Source organism: Puntigrus tetrazona, chromosome 15 (assembly GCF_018831695.1).
Source record: "Puntigrus tetrazona isolate hp1 chromosome 15, ASM1883169v1, whole genome shotgun sequence".
Lineage (NCBI taxonomy): Eukaryota > Metazoa > Chordata > Actinopteri > Cypriniformes > Cyprinidae > Puntigrus > Puntigrus tetrazona.
The window spans coordinates 11,209,079-11,228,437 of NC_056713.1; the positions used below are offsets into that span (position 1 = coordinate 11,209,079).

General features: G+C 39.0%; 1 pseudogene; it reads right to left on the reverse strand.

Annotated features, from left to right (window-relative positions):
- Nucleotides 1-1,289: 1,289 nt before the first annotated feature.
- On the reverse strand, nt 1,290-11,449 carry LOC122358620 (annotated as a pseudogene).
- Between the last annotated feature and the right edge of the window lie 7,910 nt (nt 11,450-19,359).

Below are 19,359 nucleotides of genomic sequence, written 5' to 3' on the forward strand. Positions count from 1 at the left end.
TTTATGTTTTGCACTTACATTTTGGTTTAGCTTTAAGTAAGTAAATTCATCCAAAAACATGTTTTTGTAATGTTCAGGCATTTTTATTTTCAGACGTGTCACTGATAAGTTACAAAACAAAAGAAAGCAACATCTGCAAACACTGCATAATTTGTATCAATTTTATACAATATAAAACGTACAAAAATAAATAGCTTTTTACAATGAAGAATTAACAAAGTACAATCCTTCACTGGAGAGGGATAATATGTGTTATCGCATTTTTAATATGACTAATATGACTAATGTATACAACTGGAATGGTCAATACCATATTAACATTCATAAACAATCGTTTGAAAGGAGCATTAACTATTTCTCAGCTTAGTTTCATGCTGTACTGTTTTTTCTCAAAGTCATTCACATCTACACAGTTCTTTTCAAGATTTCAGATATATCCATTTATGAAGTATGAAAACCCCGGAAGGACTGATGTTTCTAAACAGGTTTTCATTTACATAGCAATTCACAAATAAAACAGTGTTTAATACAAAGAACAGCGATAGTAAATAGTACGTTATACAACCCTCTGCATAGACACAAATATTATTGTTGAGGAATTTTTAAAAGCTAGATCTAACACTTACCTTTCCAGAATATAAATTAGGCTCAACATAGCTTACCTCTAATCACGGTTTTAAATATACACAAAAATAGCTCTAATAGATTCATATGATCATGCTTTATCAAGTGTTTTTAATATGCTTTAACTCTTAAAGTGAAAATAAGACACTGATAAATGCAAGGTTTATAAATAAAGATCTGAATTATTCAGCCAATCATAAAGTAAATCGATAAAAAAAAAGAATGATAGCACCTTACGTAGTGGCTTAGCAAGTTCCTAGTAAGATTTTCCCATTCAAGTTCAAATATTTTTGTAATTCCAAATTTATTTCAAAACCTTTTAAACCATTTAAAATATACATACAAATGGAACCAATTTAAAATAATGTCAGCCTTTTATAAATGATAAGTCTTTGACAATCTGTGTGTTTTGTATTATTAAGAATCATTAAATATGACATACTTGAAAAATTATATGTGGAATGCTCTAAGAAAGCAATTATAGGAGACAGAAGTTAGGGAAACTGCAATTAAGCTTTGCTTGCTGAGGTAGATATCTATTGGATCAAACTTCAATAGTGGTTATAAATATATATCTGGAAAACCAAAGCCCAAGTGATCAGTCCGTTTGCAACATTCATAAAAGCTTAACCAATTTTCCATCTAAAGCATGAATTTTCCCTACTCCAATCTGAAGCAAGGTCAATTGAAAATCTTTATATTCTTTCACAAGGATGTCTTATCACCTCTGAATAATTTGAAAGCCTGTGTGATGCCCTCAACACTCTTGGTAGAAACACTTTTCAGACATTGATTCCGGCATCTTGGCAGGATCACAGTTCTCTGGTTCTACAATCTTTCCAGCGTAATCAATGCAGAGAATCCCTTAGCTGGCGTTCCCCAAGGCCACAAGTTTGTGAGCATGAAGACCAAGGCCCAATTTGCCATATGGGACACGTGGTAGGTCTCTGGCAGGGCCTGATATCAGAGGGTCTGAGAACTTTATTGCAATGGTTTGAATAGAAGCCAGCGTTGTCTTTACATTCCACATTTCTCCTGGTCCATCCTGAACCACCACGTTTTGGAGCATTCAGACCACTCGCCTGAGACCCACTGTGGCACTCAAAAGGATGAATGAGGCTTGCCAGCAATCTTTTTTGTCTTTGGGTTTGCTAAAGACATGGTTTTGAGGATGTAGAAGGTGTATTTGACCTTTGGTGGGATGGATTCCCCCGGCGGTGGAGAAGCAGTTGTATGGTGACTGGTTCCTGTGGCTGGCGGAGCTCTGTAGTCTCTCCAGTGTGGTGGATGAGCCACTGTATTTAGCACAGCCCCCAGCACTGGAATATACTGCTCCACTGTGGATACAGAGAAGTTGCCATTCAATATATAATCACCATTTCTCTCATTACAGCCAGGTAATGTCCATACGTGTTTGGTATACTTCCCCCTGGCTCTGCTGTTTGATGTTAATGTTAGTGGCTCCACTTGGAATTGTTACAATGTCTCTATATCCATAGCTAAAGAAATGGGAAAAATAAGAGAGCAACAATCAGATTCTGGAAAAAAAACATGCTATGTTTTCCTTAGGAAACTGATTTTTTCAGCAGTAACGTTAAAGAAGAATTGTTAAGAGCTCAGAATTTGTTAAAGTAATCTGTGTGCATTGTTTCAACTTATTTGTAAAATAACCTTTTAACTTTGCAAACCAAAACCCATGGTTATGAACAAAAAAAGTTTCCCATTCAAGTTAACATAATTTCATTTGGTAATTCAAATTTATTTCAATGTACAAAAGCAAAAAAGAGAGACATTACTGATTTAAAATAATGTCAGTCTGAGATAAATGTTAAGAAAAATGTTCCACTCACATCAAACACTACAAATTATCAATCAAGTCTCCTAGGTCTCAAAATACTTAAATATTTGTGTATATATAAATATTTTGCAATAAATGTATTATTTATATTTAGCTTTGTTTTAATTTGATTATACCATTGCTATCAATCTTATATACTTTTACTGCTGTCTGCGGTTGCAATTCACCTTTATAGCTGAAGCTTTAGTTAATGGCTCATTATGCCTTAATAAAGACTTTTTTTTTAATTCCTATTAGAAAATAGAATTGAAAATACTTCAAAACTCAACACGTCTGACAATATGGTCAACAGCATATGCACTCTGTATTATGTGGCCCGGCCGAACAAACTTTCACAAGACAATGCACATTAAAAATAGCAGAGATATTCTTACCTGACTTTTATTGAACAGGCCAGATATCATCCTGCAGCTCTGGCCATTCCCTCCACACACCACATTTGTCAGCTACTTACTAGAATCGATCTCAGAGTCACAGAAGCTTTGATACACTGGCCTTGCACACAAAATGATGTAGTGTCTGGACCACCACAGGGTTCCATCAATTACCTATAAGATTGAAGCAATGGTTATATGCCAGAGTTTTCAAAGTGAACTTTTATCATAGTAGCTCAAACAGAACAGCATGATTACCAGAAGAACTGGTAAATGCTACTGCAGGCTCGAGCATGAGTAAAGTCGCTTAAATGAGAGTGTCTTCTGTAAATCTTAAGTTTGTGACTTACTTTAGCTGCAAAAAACTCTGAATTCACTGCTACTCTTGCTCTGCAAAAGAAGTTTTACACCTATCCCGTAACGACACTCCAGCGTATTTTGGTATCCACTTTAACTTCACGTTTCCATGAACATCAAAGTGATTTGGATTGTTGTACTTCTCACATTGTTCCTCTCTGAAACTTTTTCCTGCAATAACAAAAAAATTGCTATATTTTTGCCTAATGAAAGGCGGATCGCTAACAAAATTTACTGGGGAGAACAACCCACCTTGGTTATTCTCACAGGTCTGTTTATTTTTGCAGGACTGATCTACTTCACTCTCTGGCCCAAACAGTATTTTCCACCGTTTGAGGAGATGGATGGGTGCACTCTCAGTAGAGAGAACATCACTCCACCTCCACATGATCTGGAACATGGCTGCCATGTTTCCCCTCACTCTCCAACCTCCATCAACAGCCAGCTAAACCACAGCAACCACAAGCACTCCTGAAGTGTGTGATTTTTCAGTAGTACTAGCATTGCCCAACCAAATGCACTCTCAGATAAAAAGGGACAAAGCTATACACCTTTGTACCTTTTTTTATTCTAACAGGATGCATATTTTTACCTAAAGGGCTGGGACACGCATTGGGACGATAGCGAGCGGAGGTTGAAATAGTTTGTTCGGTGTCTTCCCACTCATGAGTTCACATCAGGCTCAAGTTGGCCTCATTCCAAGCATGTTGAATGGATTGTCAGGACCGTCAGCAGTGTTGCCAGATAGGATGGACAATTTCCAGCCCCAAAATTCCACAAATACCTGCTAAAACTGTCTAAATGTTATAGAATGTAAATCAAGGTTGATAAGATCTATTTTGATGATATGATGATAAAATTCTATAAATATAATTTTACAAACCATTCTTTACCTATAGAGTTGCTAAATCAGATCCGTTATTACGCTAAAAATCTGTCACTTTCATTAATACTTATGCGGAAGCAAAGCTAACATCAGTACCAATCCGTTTGCAGTATGTGTTTTATGACTGACTGATTGATTGGGTTATATTTTATTTAGAAGCGGAGCTAACAGTTGATCATTTTAAGCATTGCATTTTCCCCATTCAAAAAACTATCCGAGTGACTTCACGTCTTGGGTATTCTAGACCTTTTTCACTACGCTTCTCCATATGGGCCATATGCGGAGGTAACTGCCACAGTAACAGTAATAAGCTAAGTAATTCCTTTAAAAATACTTGTTTCTGCGTGTGCCAAAAAACCTGTCATGACGGCATGTCATGACATAAAATAATCTATTAAAATGTGTAGCATTCTGTTGCACAAAATCTTGGCCAGTGTATGCCATGTTCGGGATCCGTTTACATAGTTGTTTTGCTCATCTGTTTTCAATGCAGCTCTCCCGAATTTAGCTAGGATCATCTTCTAATTCCTTAAACTTTTATGACTGCAAAAAGACTCTGGAGAATGTCATAGACACAGACTCCAGTTGGACTTAAAGAGATTAAAATAGTGTATTCCATAATTGAACTAGTACATTCTGATGATTTTGGAAGTTTTTTTACATCATAACTTATAGATATATAAAGTATTTCGCATAAATGAATCGGAAGTTAGACACCGTCCCCACGTGCACAAGCAAAGCATAATGGGTAATTTTGAGAAAAAAAGATCTATAGTCTTATAGTTTATAATCTTTACACACTTGAGCTTGTGTATACCAATTATCTGCATATTGCCAAATAACAACTTATATGTTTGAAAAACTGACCCAAAACCATCAAAATTTTGTACACCTGCCTAAGACAATATTTTCCAGCTTAATCAAATTCAAACCTTCGTCCAATCTAGTACTGACCCGTCGAGGAAAGTAGGAAATTTCAACTGGATGTCTAGTTTTGAAATGACTAGAAATTCACTTAGAGAGATTCGCGAAAGTGATGAAAATGACTATAGCTACAAGAAAGCGGCACAAACAGAAGACTGTTCTAATGTTATATGATACCCAAGCATTCCAATATGTGAATATTTATCATAATAACGTGAGCCACTTAAAATTAAGGGCGACGTGAAGCGACAACTTTTAGTAAAGTAAGCTTGGTGTGTCCACGCCTTATATATTTTCATACCTAAAGATTGCAGTTAGTTGGGCATAGACAGTTTGGGTAATTTGATTAAATGAAAGGCTAGAAATCAAGCTTCAAATACCTTAGGCCTCATGATTCACTCGAAGGACATCGCCACGCTGTTCATGCAGGTCCTGTTGGGGGCCACAACGACACTTATCTGCCCAGGGAGGCTCCCATTCCTGGTCATTGCACACAGGCTGACCTTCTTGCTGACACAAACTGTCCACACCTCGCTAACAGTGTTGGGACAATGTAGCTCACTCTCAAATATCTGTTGGCACTGGCGGTCCAGGCTGTACGTTACGCCTGGCAGCTCAGTGAGTAAAAGCACACTATCGTCTCAAGAGGATGTCAGTAAACGGTCTCCTGTTATTATCCAGAGAAAGTTGAGTGTGTAGTAAATCATGAAATCAAGGACATGTAACAGTAGGAACATTGAAGCATCTGGGCGACATTTGAGAATCTTTGAGGTACATCTGGGGAGTGAAGCGCGACGAGGAACACAGTGAGCACCGCAGATGCACGTGGGGAACATGGGCCACTGCGCCCACTTCCAAATGTTTAGCGGTTAAAGGAAATGTGCGGGAATGATACAGCAGAGACGTGGCCCGGTGGAGCTTTGTTGTTACATTCCTGTTTTATGACTTGGGCCAGTGACAGTACATTCTTTCTGACTCAATGGAAAAGAAGGGAAAGAATCTACAATTGCACATGCGAGCGTGATGTAAAGTGTTTACTACAAACAAAGGGAACCCAAACACTCCGGAACATAAGTAAGCTGACTTTTAATAGCATTCACGGGAATAAGTTCCCTGTACGTTGTTTCAGCTTCTTCCACTTACTGAAACGAGTTAACAACAAATAGGAACAAAGAAAGTTACATTTTGGTAGATTGTTGAATGAAAATGGCACCTTGGCAGTTGCTAGTATATATATATATATATTCACCCTGATGTAATTAAATGTAACATCAAATGAAAGAAAATCCAAGAAAATCATGAATTATTAATTGATGATAGGTTTGGAAAAGATGCATCATGCAAAATTTTAAAACCTGAATATATTATTATAAAGTAATAAATAAAGATGAAAGAGGTGCACATACCATGTCCGTTGTCGAAAAAGCTTCTGTGACGTGCAAGCACTGCAAAGGAGAGAGACAAGGCAGGTTTGCTTTGGTGAGGTGAATACCAGGAGGCCCATGATATGGTGTTCATCTAGATGTCCAAAAAGCTTTGCTGGATTCTTGGGTAATCGTCATGAGGCATGCTCAAACATATTTAAAACGAACAAATCATGATATTATTGATGGTCCAAATCAGAAGTTTTACTTCAAGGGTGAAGTTCATCGGGGGACATCCAGATACAGCTGCGTGTGCAGGTTATTGTAACAGCCTGAAGGCCGTTGTCTTCAATAACAGAACAACTCCTTTGGTGTCACACATGGTTCCAACATCATACCGAGGCGTGTCACAACTCGGTGTCCACGATCAAATACAAAAAGCAGTTTAGGATACAAAATTTTTACCGACTATTGCGGTTCTGGTCTGGTTGACCAGTAAGAGAGCAAAAACATATTTGCCAGTGTTTCCATCATAAAAAAGCAAACAAATAAATAGTTTTTGGCGCGAGCAACAGCCTATGAAGTGAGAAAATATTTTTATGTGACGTCTGAACTGTATCTCAAAACATGCCTGGGTCTTTCCGTCTTTGCCCAGAGATCCGAGATGCGCGGAGACAAAATGTTTCCAAAGCAGGAGACACGCAAAACACACATGATTCAAGTTTTGTCTAACTGGCGAGTCTGAGAGTCCAGTCTCATATGTTCACCTTTCAGCGGAACTGCTGTCTGTAGACAGTCTGCTAACTATTTTAACTGATTTTTTTTTAATATTGCCATAATGTCTGCCCTAGTAACGACGACAACAATTTTCAGGTCAACCACAAGTTATTAAAAAATGACCATATAAATATGTGCCCAGGTTCTATGGGTTAGTCAAAAAGCACTCATAAGTTTAAACAAGTGCATTTATTAAGAAACTGTATGGTATAGAAATCATACTTTTAAAATCATTTTATTTAATTGTAAATATTTGCAATAATAATTGTGAATAAGTGTGTATGTTCATTTCTCTGTAAATATTATATGTTAATGTTTTTTTATTTGAATTTTTACAAGGGATGACTGTTCTAAATTCATCTAGGCAAGGCTCTAACTTCATCATGATCAGTTATAAATAGATGACACCTGACTCTGAAATGTATAATAAATCACTGCTCACCTCTCTAGTAAAAGTATGGCTGTGTCGAAGTGCTCGGATTGCCTGTGAAAGCTGGGCGGGTTGAAAAGAGCTGTTGCCAGGCACAAAAGTTTGGCGCAGAGCGATAGCCTCACGTACTGGAGATGGACGGCCCAACCTCTTTAGATCCTCGCGATCGCATCTTCTAAGCACTATATTTGATAAGAAGTTCTTAATGCTGGGATGCTTGTAAATCTGAGCAGCCACTGACATCAAGATCAGCATGTAATTTTTAGAAAAACCAAAAGGCTTGCTATTCGCCAACCGTGCAGCAGAATGTTGAGTGTAAATACATGACATCTTGAAAAGCAGGACTTGGCTCAGAACTGCTGGAAAAAGGAACAGCACTACACTCTACAGGCTCCAAGGTTGACTGGCGTGAAGAGGTGAATCTCCAGGGCACTTCACACGAAATCAGACAATGCATGCTAAACACTCTGCGCAATCATCTGCATTGATACTCATAATCTACATTCATTGGTAATCTTTAAATGACAATCCGTTTTGCTGCTGCAATAAGACTACAGATTCTTCTAGATGTTTTTTTCTGTCGACTCTACACAAGTATGTGGTTTGTTTGTCTGGAAGCCCCTGACGTCAACATTAGGGAGCAGCTGGTGGTCCGCACACTGACATTGGTTGCTTTCATGAGGCATTGTGTTTCCATCTGCAAATTTGGAGATTTGGATCCCCAGTATCAACATCTGGATTGCTATCTGCCTCACGATCCCGAACTTTCCGGACAGTGCATTTTTTTGCACTCGATGCTTTCAATCATTTGTTTTCGATGACTCGATGAAGGAGAATTTCAGGGAGGGCGGTGGATCGTATGTGGGTGTGAATCGGTACAGTACAATTCGCCATGAACTTTGAAGCTCACTCTTCTACGGTCTACAGTATGCCTGATTTAATAGGTCCCTTAAGGTAGATCTTACTGTAAAAAGTTTTACCCTTCCTTTGAATTTAGAATATGCATTTGACTTAAAGAGGTGCAGCTATAACTGGCATTTTAAACCTAAAATGGCTTGCATGTCTTAACTGGTCTCCAAGCGTAGTCAGCTTACGACCCTGCTGGGGAACCATCTTCTTTCAGCTAAGACAATCTGCAAGTAAAAAATAAAAAGGTAGGCCTGTTATATCAGCAATTTGAACTATATAGAACTATATGTAAAGAACACTGGTAGCCTTATGGCAGCAGTCGAGCTAGTGCAGAAGATGACGTAGTCAAAAGAATGACAGCTTAGATAAATCATGCGCAACTCAGACCAGCTATCATGTTCTGAAACAACTTTTTCATCTGTCAAAAGAGAATTGGACAGATAAAAACCACCTTCAAACGTACACTCGTGAGCTACGCGATCTCGTCTCCCATAGAAATGTGTGAGAGAAGCGTCGCCGATCTTCGCAGAATCTCAATAAACCTGGGAGTAGGAACAAAGCGCCTGCGTCTAGACATCGAGTCCTGATCATCTGTCTCCGATATCGACAGCGGTTTTGGAGGCGCGCACGGAGAGACTTGTAAAAACGTCTTTTCTTTTGTGACATGCAGCTGCTCGCTTAACTTTCCAGGTGTTCCCGAGCCGAGAACCTTTGGTTCCGATGGTATTCTTTACCATCTGTGATAAATGATCCAAAATCATGACATAAACTGACGAACTAACGGTCCTGCGTCGAGTCAACCGCACCGGTGTAAAAGCTGCTGCTTTTAATAATTCTGCTCCGGTCTCTTCGGTTTTGATTCAAAGGACTTATAAAACTCTGTCAGCTTGCTGGAAACTCTTGTGGCTTGGCTCTGATTCGATAAACCTTCAGTGCTGGCGATATAAAGGCGCTGTCAGGTGTCAGAAACTAGCGTGAACGCGTCTGCCAAAACCGTGAGTCTGAAGCTGAGCTGTTCTTCGCTCCTCCTGGCCCTCGTCCGGGACCGCACCGGTCAACCGGACAGGTACAGTCTCCTCGGCCTCAAACGAGCGAGATGTTTCAGCGAGCGAAGACAAATAACAAGATTGCGACTAAACACGACAACATTTTTTATTGTACCTGCAATTCCAAAAAAAAAAATAAGAATACTAATTGATTAATCTGCTAGTTAAGTACAGTTATAAACTCTTTTCTGAGATCATAAATATTTATAGTTAGAATCAACATGCCTTCATTTACCTGCTTTAAAGAAAGTGGATAAAGTATCGCGACTGTTGAATGCAACTAGATTGCGACTGAATTAAAGCTAAAAACGGGCCAAGTTTAGTGAGCTCTTAAGTCCACCGGACTGTCTCTGGTCAAGGCTTTGTGTTATACTTTCTGAAAATGAAGGTTTGGTACACGATATCAACCTTTGCACAAAGTCTCTCCTCCCTGTGCGCTCGCTGAAAAACCTCTTGGATCGGGTTTTGCCCAATGAAAGCTTGAAAGCGCAGCCCTTTCTAAATAGCAACAGTTTGTCGACCGGCAGTTATTAGTAGTGCATTTTAGCTTTTAAAGTAACATGGTTTAAATACATATGTTCCTTCAAAGAGTCTAATATTTGGTCATATATTTCACATTATAAACTCTCTCTTGTGCATATGCATGTTTTTGTTTGTTTGTTCTTTTTAATCACCATTGAAACGAATCTAGAAAGCTCCTTGTTCAATGGGACATGTGCTATTCAAATTGAAAACGTTATTGAGCTACTGCTTGACAATACAATGATATAGCATACACATTAGAGAGGCAACATAATGTTCATTCTACAAGGTGGGCAGTAAAGGAGCATTATGTGGATATTGCACACAAGAACAGAAGTTCTCAGGTGCTGTCTATGGGTCCCCAGAGACTCGTTTAACCTCCCAGCAATATCATCATTGTACTTCGTTCAGTTACGTATTGCTAAGGTTAAAACGAGTCTCTTGGGACCCATGGGCAGCACCTAAGAGAACTTGTTCTTGTGTGCACATTCACATATACGTCTTACTGCCACCTTGGGGAATGAACATTATGGTATCTTAATGTATGCTATATCATTGTATTATCAAGCAGTATACAATAACAACTTTTTCCAATTTGAATAAAAGCTACTACGTCCCATTGAACAAGGAGCTTTCTGGTGCTCAATGGTGATTAAAAAAACAAACAAACAAAAAGCTATATGCATATGCACAAGAGAGGTTCTCGATAAAATATATGACCAAATAATTGAACTTTTGAAGAACATATATTTAAATAATTGCTGGCTAATGCTATGTGCTCTGGTCGACAAACTGGTTGCTGAAAAGACTGTGCTTCTCAGTTTTTCGTGAATAAGCCAGTCAATTTCATGAGCACACAGTGGGAGAAGACGCGGCAGCGCTGGATATCAAAATAAACATATTTCATAAGAAAGTATAAATACGACGCCTCGATCCAGAACAGTCCGGTGAACCGGCTGAAACTTGGCTCCGTTTGCTATTAAAATTCGCACCATAGTTTTGCACATTAATAGCTATTTGTCACTGTTTAAGCGAACGTGAAGGCATGTTCGATTCTAACTATAAATATTTATGATCTCGAAGGATTTCATAACTATAATTTTAACTAACGAATTAATCAATTAGGCATTCCTTATTTCTTTTTTTTAGGAATTGCGGCAGTACCAATAAAATATTGTCGGTGGTTTAATTGCACCTTTATTATTGTCACCTCTCGCTGGCTTTATCTTCTCAAAAAATAGTTTGAGAAATTGAAATTCACTAAATATCAAACTGACTGGAAGGACCTAGGACAAGTATTGAGAGGGTATTAACCAGCTTCCAGACTCGGCTTTCGGCGGACGTTCATTGGTTTGAGCTTTGGATCTTTCTTCTCCATCGCTTTTGAAGGTTTATCGAATCGAACCAAACCAAACCCTAGCAAGCAGAGTTTTATAAGTCCTTGGTCTGGCCGAAGAGACCGGAGCAGGTAGTAAGGTTGTTTACCAGCGCAGTTGACTGACGAGGATGTGTCGGTTATGTCATGAGTTTTGGGATCATTTAACGCGAATGGTAAAAATACCTAATCGAACCAAAAGGTTCGGCTCGAGAACATCTGGAAGCGAGCAGCTGCATGGTCATTAAAAGACGTTTTACAAAGTCTCGCATGGAAGAAGCCGCTGTCCGAATATCGGAGATGATGATCGGGACTTCATCTAGACGCAGGCGCTGTGAGACTTTGGTCGGCGACGCTTCTCTCACACATTTCTATGGAGACGAGATCAAGGTAGGGCTCGAGTGTACGTTTGAAAGGTGTGTTTTATCTATCCACCTTTTGACCAGATGAAAAAAGTTGTTTTCAAACATGATTCTGAGCTTTGTGCATGACAGTCTAAGCTTGTCTGACTAGCTGTCATCTAAAAACCAACTGACTGTAGCTATAAGGCTTTACAGTGTCTTTTACATATAATAAGTAAGCAAATTGCTGATATAACAGGCCTACTGCTTTTGTTTTTACTTGCAATTGTCTTAGCCGGTTCATGGTTCTATGAGGTCAAGCGACTGCAGACCAGTTGTAATGCGGATTATAGGCTGCACCCTTTTAAGTCAATCGTATTCTAAATTCAGAGGGATGCTTTTACGGTAAGGTCTACCTTAAAGGTTCGTAAATCGTGCGCTGCCAAGTAACTGCGGTGAGTCTGGTTCACTTATGAATTGTACTGTACTGATCTTCACCCACATACGATCCACCGCCCCCTGAAATTCTCATTCATCGAGTCATCGAAAATGATTGGAAAAGACTAGAATTGCAAAAAAATGCACTGTCGGTTCGGGGATCGTGAGGGCAGATAACAATCCGAATGTTGATACTGGGATCAAATCTCCAAATTGCAGATGGAAACACAATGCCTCGTAAACAGCCAATGTCAGTGCCGGACCACCAGCTGCTCCTGTTGACGTCCAGGGCTTCAGACAAACAAACCACATATTTGTGTGAAGTCGACGAAAAAAACATCTAGAAGAAGTCTGTGGTCTTTGGCTGCAACAACTGGCTGTCATTTAGAATTACTAATGGAATGTAGATGCTGGTATCAATACAGATGATTATACAGAAAGGGTTTTTAGCATGCATTGTCTGATTTCGATGTGAAAAACCTGGAGATTTCACTTTCCCTAATAACATGGAGCACAGGTAAGCTGTTCCTTTCCGGCAGTTCTGAGCCGTCCTGCCAAGATGTCGTACATTTACATAACATTCTGCTGCGGTTGGCGAATAGCAAACCTTTGGTTTTCTCTTTAACTACATGCTGACGATGTTTTGCTCAATTTTGTCCAGCATTAAGAACTTCTATCAACATAGTGCTTGTGAATGCTGATCAGTGGAGGGAGAGGTTGGGCAAAAAGTCCATCTCCAGCAATGGGCGTTAGCTCTGCAGCAGCAATACTTCCAACATAGCCACAGGCATCGGAACGCGCTCATACTTTTACTAGAGGTGAGCAGTGATTTGTATTTCAGGGATCCAGGTGTCATCTATTATGGGATCATGATGGGATTGAAACCTTGCGCATTAGATGAATTTAGAACAGTCCTTGTAAAAATTCAAATAAAACATATCATTACAGAAAATGTTCTGCTGAAATACAATTATTATTATAGAAATATTTACAATTAAATAAAATGATTTCAAGTTTACATTTATACTATACATTTCTACTAAATGCACTTGTTTAAACTTATGAGTCTTTTTGACTAACAAGTAGAACCTAAGTACATGACTATGTCATTTCTTAATAACGTGGTTGACCTTTGAAAATTGCTTTGTCGCTCGTTACTAGGGCGAACGATATGTATATTAAAAACGAAAAAATAGTAACCAGACTGTCTACAGCAGGCAGTTCCGCTGAGTGAACATATGTGAGACGACTCTCAGACTCCGCCAAAGCGGAGATATTGTGGCAGATCATGTGTGTTTGCAGGTCTCTAACCTTTGAAACATTTGTCTCCATCTCGGATCTCTGGGCAGGTGGAAAAGACTCAGGCATGTTTTTGAATGATTCAGACGTCACATAATACTTATTTTCTCACTTCATGGGTCTGCTGCCTGCAAAAGAACTGTTATTTGCCCAGCTTTATGATGACACTGGCAAATATGTTTTGCTACCTGTGCTCACAGACCTGGAACTTTTAATAAGAATTAAAAAAATTTGTATCCTAAACTGCTTTTTAGGACATCTGTGGTTTATCAGAGCCTGTGACACGCTAGGTGTAGCTGATGTTGGAACCATGTGACACAAAGGTTGTTCTGTTATTGAAGACAACGGCCTTTGAACAACACACAACTACATAGGCTAGGTCTGGATGTCCTCTGATGAACTCACCCTTAGCAAAGCTTGATTTGACCATCAATAATATCATGATTTTGTTCTGTTTTTAGACCATGTTTGACATACCTCATGATGACCTAAGAACTGTGAGCAGCTTTTGGACATCTAGATGAACACCATATCATGTTTGTATTCACTCAACTCAGCAAACCTTGCCTTGAGATGCTCCTTGCAGTGCTTGCGATCTGGGATTTTCGACAACTGGACATGGTATGTTTGCCTTCATCTTTATTTATTACTTTTATAGTAATAATATATTCAGGTTTTCATTTTGCATGATGCATCTTTCCAAAAACCTATCAGTAATATTCATGATTTTTCTTGATTTTCTTTCATTTGATGGATTAATTACATCAGAATTGAATATATATATATATATAGCAACTACTGAGGTGCCATTTTCATTCAGTCTAACAATCTACTAAAATAACTTTCTTTGTCTTATTTGTTGTTGACCATAGCACCAGTAAGTGGAAAAGTTTGAAACAATTACAGAATATTCCTGTGAATGCTATTAAAAAGTCAGCTTGCACATACTCCAGTGTCAGAGTTCCCTTGTTTGTGATAAACTGCACACATCACACCTTGCATGTAATTAGTAGGTCTTTTTCCCCCTTCTTTTCCATTGAGTCCAGAAAGAATGCATTCCCTGTCACTTCGCTCAAGTCATAAAACAGGAATGTAACAAATGTTTCTTTCCACCGGGCCACGTCTCTGTTGTATCGGTGCGCATTTCCTTTTTTAACCACTGTGTCATTTGAAGGTGGGCAGTGGCCCATGTTCCCCACGTGCATTCGGCGCTCCTCCGTGTTCCTCGTCTGCTCACTCCCCAGATATGCATTCCTGAATTCCTAAATGTCGCTCAGAGGGCCTTCAATTTCTGTTGCAGTGCTTTGATTTCATGATTTACTACCCCTTCCTCTTCTTTCAGGGGCACTGGACATCCCTGGTTGATAGTGGCTTTACCACTGAGCTATGTGGCTTTGTAACATTTAACCTGGGCCGCCAGTGCCAACGAATGTTTGGAGAGGAGTTTTCACATTGTCCCAACACCTCAGCCAGCGAGGTGTGCGGACAGCTCTGGTGTCAGCAAGAAGGTCAGTCTGTGTGCGTGGGAGTCTTCCTGGGCAGATGGCACAAGCGGCTAACAGGACCTGCATGAACGGCGTATGCGTCACTCTGAGAGGAAGTCATGAGGCCTAAGGTATTTGAAGCGATTTCTAACCTTTCATTTAATCAAGTACTTAACTGTCTATGCCCAACTAACTGCACCTTTTGGGTATGAAAATATATAAGGCGGGACACACCAAGCTTACTTTGGTGTTGTTGCTTGCTCGCGTCGCCCTTAATTTAAGTGGCTCGTTGTTATGATAATATTCATATTGGAATGCTTGGGTAAGATCATATAACATTAAGACAGTCTTCTGTTTGTTGCTTTTATTCTTTGTAACTACTCATTTTCATCACTTTAGCTTTAATTCTCACAACGCCGGTCATTCTCAAAATGAACATCAGTTGAAGTACTCACTTTCCCGACGGTCGGTGTTGCCAGGTGGACGGGTTTGAATTTGATTGTGCCGGAAAAATATTGTCTTAGGCAGGTGCTAAAATTTTGGTGGTTTGGGTCAGTTTTCAAACATATAAATTGTTATTGTATATGCAGATAATTGGTATACACAAGCCCAAGTGTGCAAAATTATAAACTATAAGACCTTAGATCTTTTTTTTCTCAAAATTACCCGTATACTTTGCTTGTGCGTGGGGGCGATTGCTCCGAGCTTCCGATTCACGATGGCATACTTATATATCTATGGTTACATGTAAAGCCAAATCATCAGAATGTACTTTAGTTCAGTGCCGAACACCTGTTTTAACTTTAAGTCCAACCGAAGTAGTGTCATTACTTCAGAGTCTTTGCAGTCATAAAAGTTTAATGAATTAGAAGATGACCTGAAGCAATTGGGGAGCTGCATTGAAAACAGTGAGCAAACAACTATGTAAGCGGATCCCGAGCGGTAAGTACAAGATTTTGTGCACAGAATGCTACACATTTTAACAGATTATTTTATGTCATGACATGCCGGTCATGACAGGTTTTGATGCCTTAAAACAAGTATTTCAAAGGGTGCGCTTGTACTGTTACTGTGGCAGTCACTCCCATATAGCGCCTCATGGAGCGATGAAAAAGTCTCGAATAAGACGTCACTCGTATAGTTTTGAATGGGAAAAATTACAATGCTTAAAATGATCAATCACAAAAGCCCGTCTTCTAAATAAAAATATAGCAATCAATCGATCAGTCATAAACACATACTGCAAGCGGTTGGTACTGATGTTAGCACAGCCACTTTGAGCATGGTGACAGATTTTCGCGCCAACCGCGGATCTGATTTAACAAGTAAACTCTATGGTAAGGAATGGTTTGGCAAATTATATTTATAAATTTTATCATCGTATCATCAAGCAGTCTTATCAACCTTGATTTACATTCTATAACATTTAGACGTTTGAAGCAGTATTTGTGGTGCGGGCTGAAATTGTCCATCCTATCTGGCAACACTGCTGGATCTGACACGATTCAACATGCTTGAAGATGAACAACTTGAGCCTGATGTGAACCTGCGAGTGGAGGCACGAGTGGCTATTTCAACTCGTTCGCCATCAGATCTGTCGTGTCCCAGCCTTTAGGTAAAAATATACATCCTGTTAGAATAAAAGAGTACAAGGTGTATAACTGTCCCCTTTTTAGTTTGGGCTAATGCTAAACCTACTAATCACCACATCAGGAGTGCTTGTGGTTGTTAATGTTAACCTGACTGTTGATGGAGCTGAGGCCAGTGTTTATGGCAGCCATGTTCCAGTCAAATAATGAGAGGAATGAGTGATGTTCTCCTACCAGTGCACCATCATCTCCTCAAACCCGGTGGAAGAAGCCTGTTGGGCCAGAGAGTGAAGTATCAATCCTGCAACAAACAGACCTGAAATAACCAGGTAGATTTGTTCTCCCCAATGAGCCCCCAGCGATCCGTCTTTTCATTATAAAAATAGCAATTTTTGTTATTGCAGGAAAAAAGTTTCAGAGAGGGCTAATGTGAAAGCTAGGCAATCCAAGAAATCGCGGTGTTCATGAAGCATTGAAGAAGTGGATACCATCGCTGGAGTGTAATGGGTCACGAGGATAGGTGTAAACTCTTTTGCAGAGCAGAGGCAGCAGTAATTCAGAGTTTTTGCAGCTAAAAGTAAGTCACAATTTAAGATTTACAAGCCTTTCATTTGGCGACTTGCTCTTCGTTCGAGTCATACATTTTACCGGATTCTTCTGGTAATCATATATTCTCGAGCTACATGGATAAAGTTCACTGAAAAACTCTTAAGTATAACCATTGCTTCAATCTTATAGGTAATTGATGGAACCCTGTGTGGTGAACACCACATCATTTTATTGTGCAAACTCAAAACCGGTTGTGACCTGAAATCGATTCTAGTAAGCTGGACAAATGTGGTGTGTGTGGAGAATGGCCAGGCTGCAGGATGATATCTGGCTCGTTGTCGTCGATGTAAATCTCTCTGCTATTTTTAATGTGCACTGTCTTGTGAAAAGTTTGTTGGTCAGACACAGTAATAGAATTGCATATGCTGTTGACCATATTGTCAACGTGTTGGTTTCAGAAGTATTTTCCAATATTTTCTAATAGGAATTAAAAAGTCTTTATTAAAATAAACCATTAACCAAGCCAACTATAAAGGTGAATTACGAAGCACGTGCTCGCCAAAAGTATAAGATTGATAGCAAATGGCACTTAATCAGAAATTAAAACAAGCTAAATATAAAATATTTTTATTTATTGCAAAACATTTATATATACACAAATATTTAAGTATTTTGAGACCAGGGAGAACTGATTGGATAATTTGTAGTGTTTGATGTGTGAGGAACATTTTTCTTAACATTTATCTCGACTGACATTATTTTTAAATCAGTAATGTTCTCTTTTTTTGCTTTTGTACATTGAGAAATAGAATTGGAGTACCAGTAATTATGTTCTTGGAATGAGGCTTTTTTGTTCATAACCATGGGTTTTGTTTGCAGTTAAAGGTTATTTTACAAAATAAGTTGAAGCAAAATGCACACAGATTGCTGTAAATTCTGAACTCTTAACAATTCTTCTTTAAACGTTACTGTTGAAAATCAGTTTCCCTAAAAGGAAAAACATAAATGTTTTCAGAATCTGATTTGCTCTTTATTTCTTCCCATTTCTTTAGTATTATTGTAACAATTCCAAGTGGAGCCACTAGCATTAACATCAAACAGCAGAACCATGGAAGTATACCACCTGATGGACATTACCTGGCTGTTGTGAAAGGAATGGTGATTATATATTGAATGGCAACTTCTGCTTGTATCCACAGTGAGCAGTATATTCAGTGCTGAGGCTGTGCTTTAAAACCACAGTGGCTCATCCACCACACTGGAGGAACTACAGAACTCGCCAGCTACGGAATCGAATCTCCACATACAACCTCTCCACGAGAGAGTTTCAAGCCACACCTTCCCATCCCAAAACCATGTCTTTTAACTTAAGCCAAAGACAAAAGATTGCGCAATATTTCGTCCTTTTGGAGTGCCACAGTGGATTGCTCCAGGCGAGGTGGTCTGGATAACTTAAACGATGTGGTTCGGATGGACCAGGAAGTAATGAATATTGAGAACAACGGCTACTATTCCAAACCATTGCAATAAAGTTCTCCAGACCATCTGATATCGGGCCCTGCGAACCTACCGTGTCCCATGGCAAATTGGGCCTTGGTCTTCGGCACAAACTGTGACAGGGGACGCCAGCAGGATTCATCTGCATTGATGCAGCTGGAAAGATTGTGGGAACTGTAGTCCTGCCAAGATGCGAATCAATGTCTGAAAGTGTTTCTACCAAAGTGTTGAGGGCATCACACAGGCTTTCAAATTCAGAGGTGATCGCATCCTTGTGAAAGAATATAAAGGCTGGGTGGAGTAGGAAAAGTCATGCTTTAGATGGAAAATTGGTTAAGCTTTTATGAATGTTGCATGGACTGATCATAGGCTTTGGTTTCAGATATATATTTATAAACCACTATTGAAGTTTGATCCAATAGATATCTACCTCAACAAGCAAAGCTGTTGCAGTTTCCTAACTTCTTCAATGCTCTAATAATTGCTTTCTTGGAGCATTCCATATAATTTTCCAATGTCATATTTAATGATTCTGTCTTCAAAACACGTTATTAAGACTTATCATTTATAAAAAGCTGACATTATTTTAAATTGGTTCATTTGTATATTATGTTTAAATGGTTTAAGGTTTTGAAATAATTTAGATACAAAATATTTGAACTTAGATGGGAAAATCTTGCAGTTTTGCTAACCACTACGAAGGTGCTATCATTCTT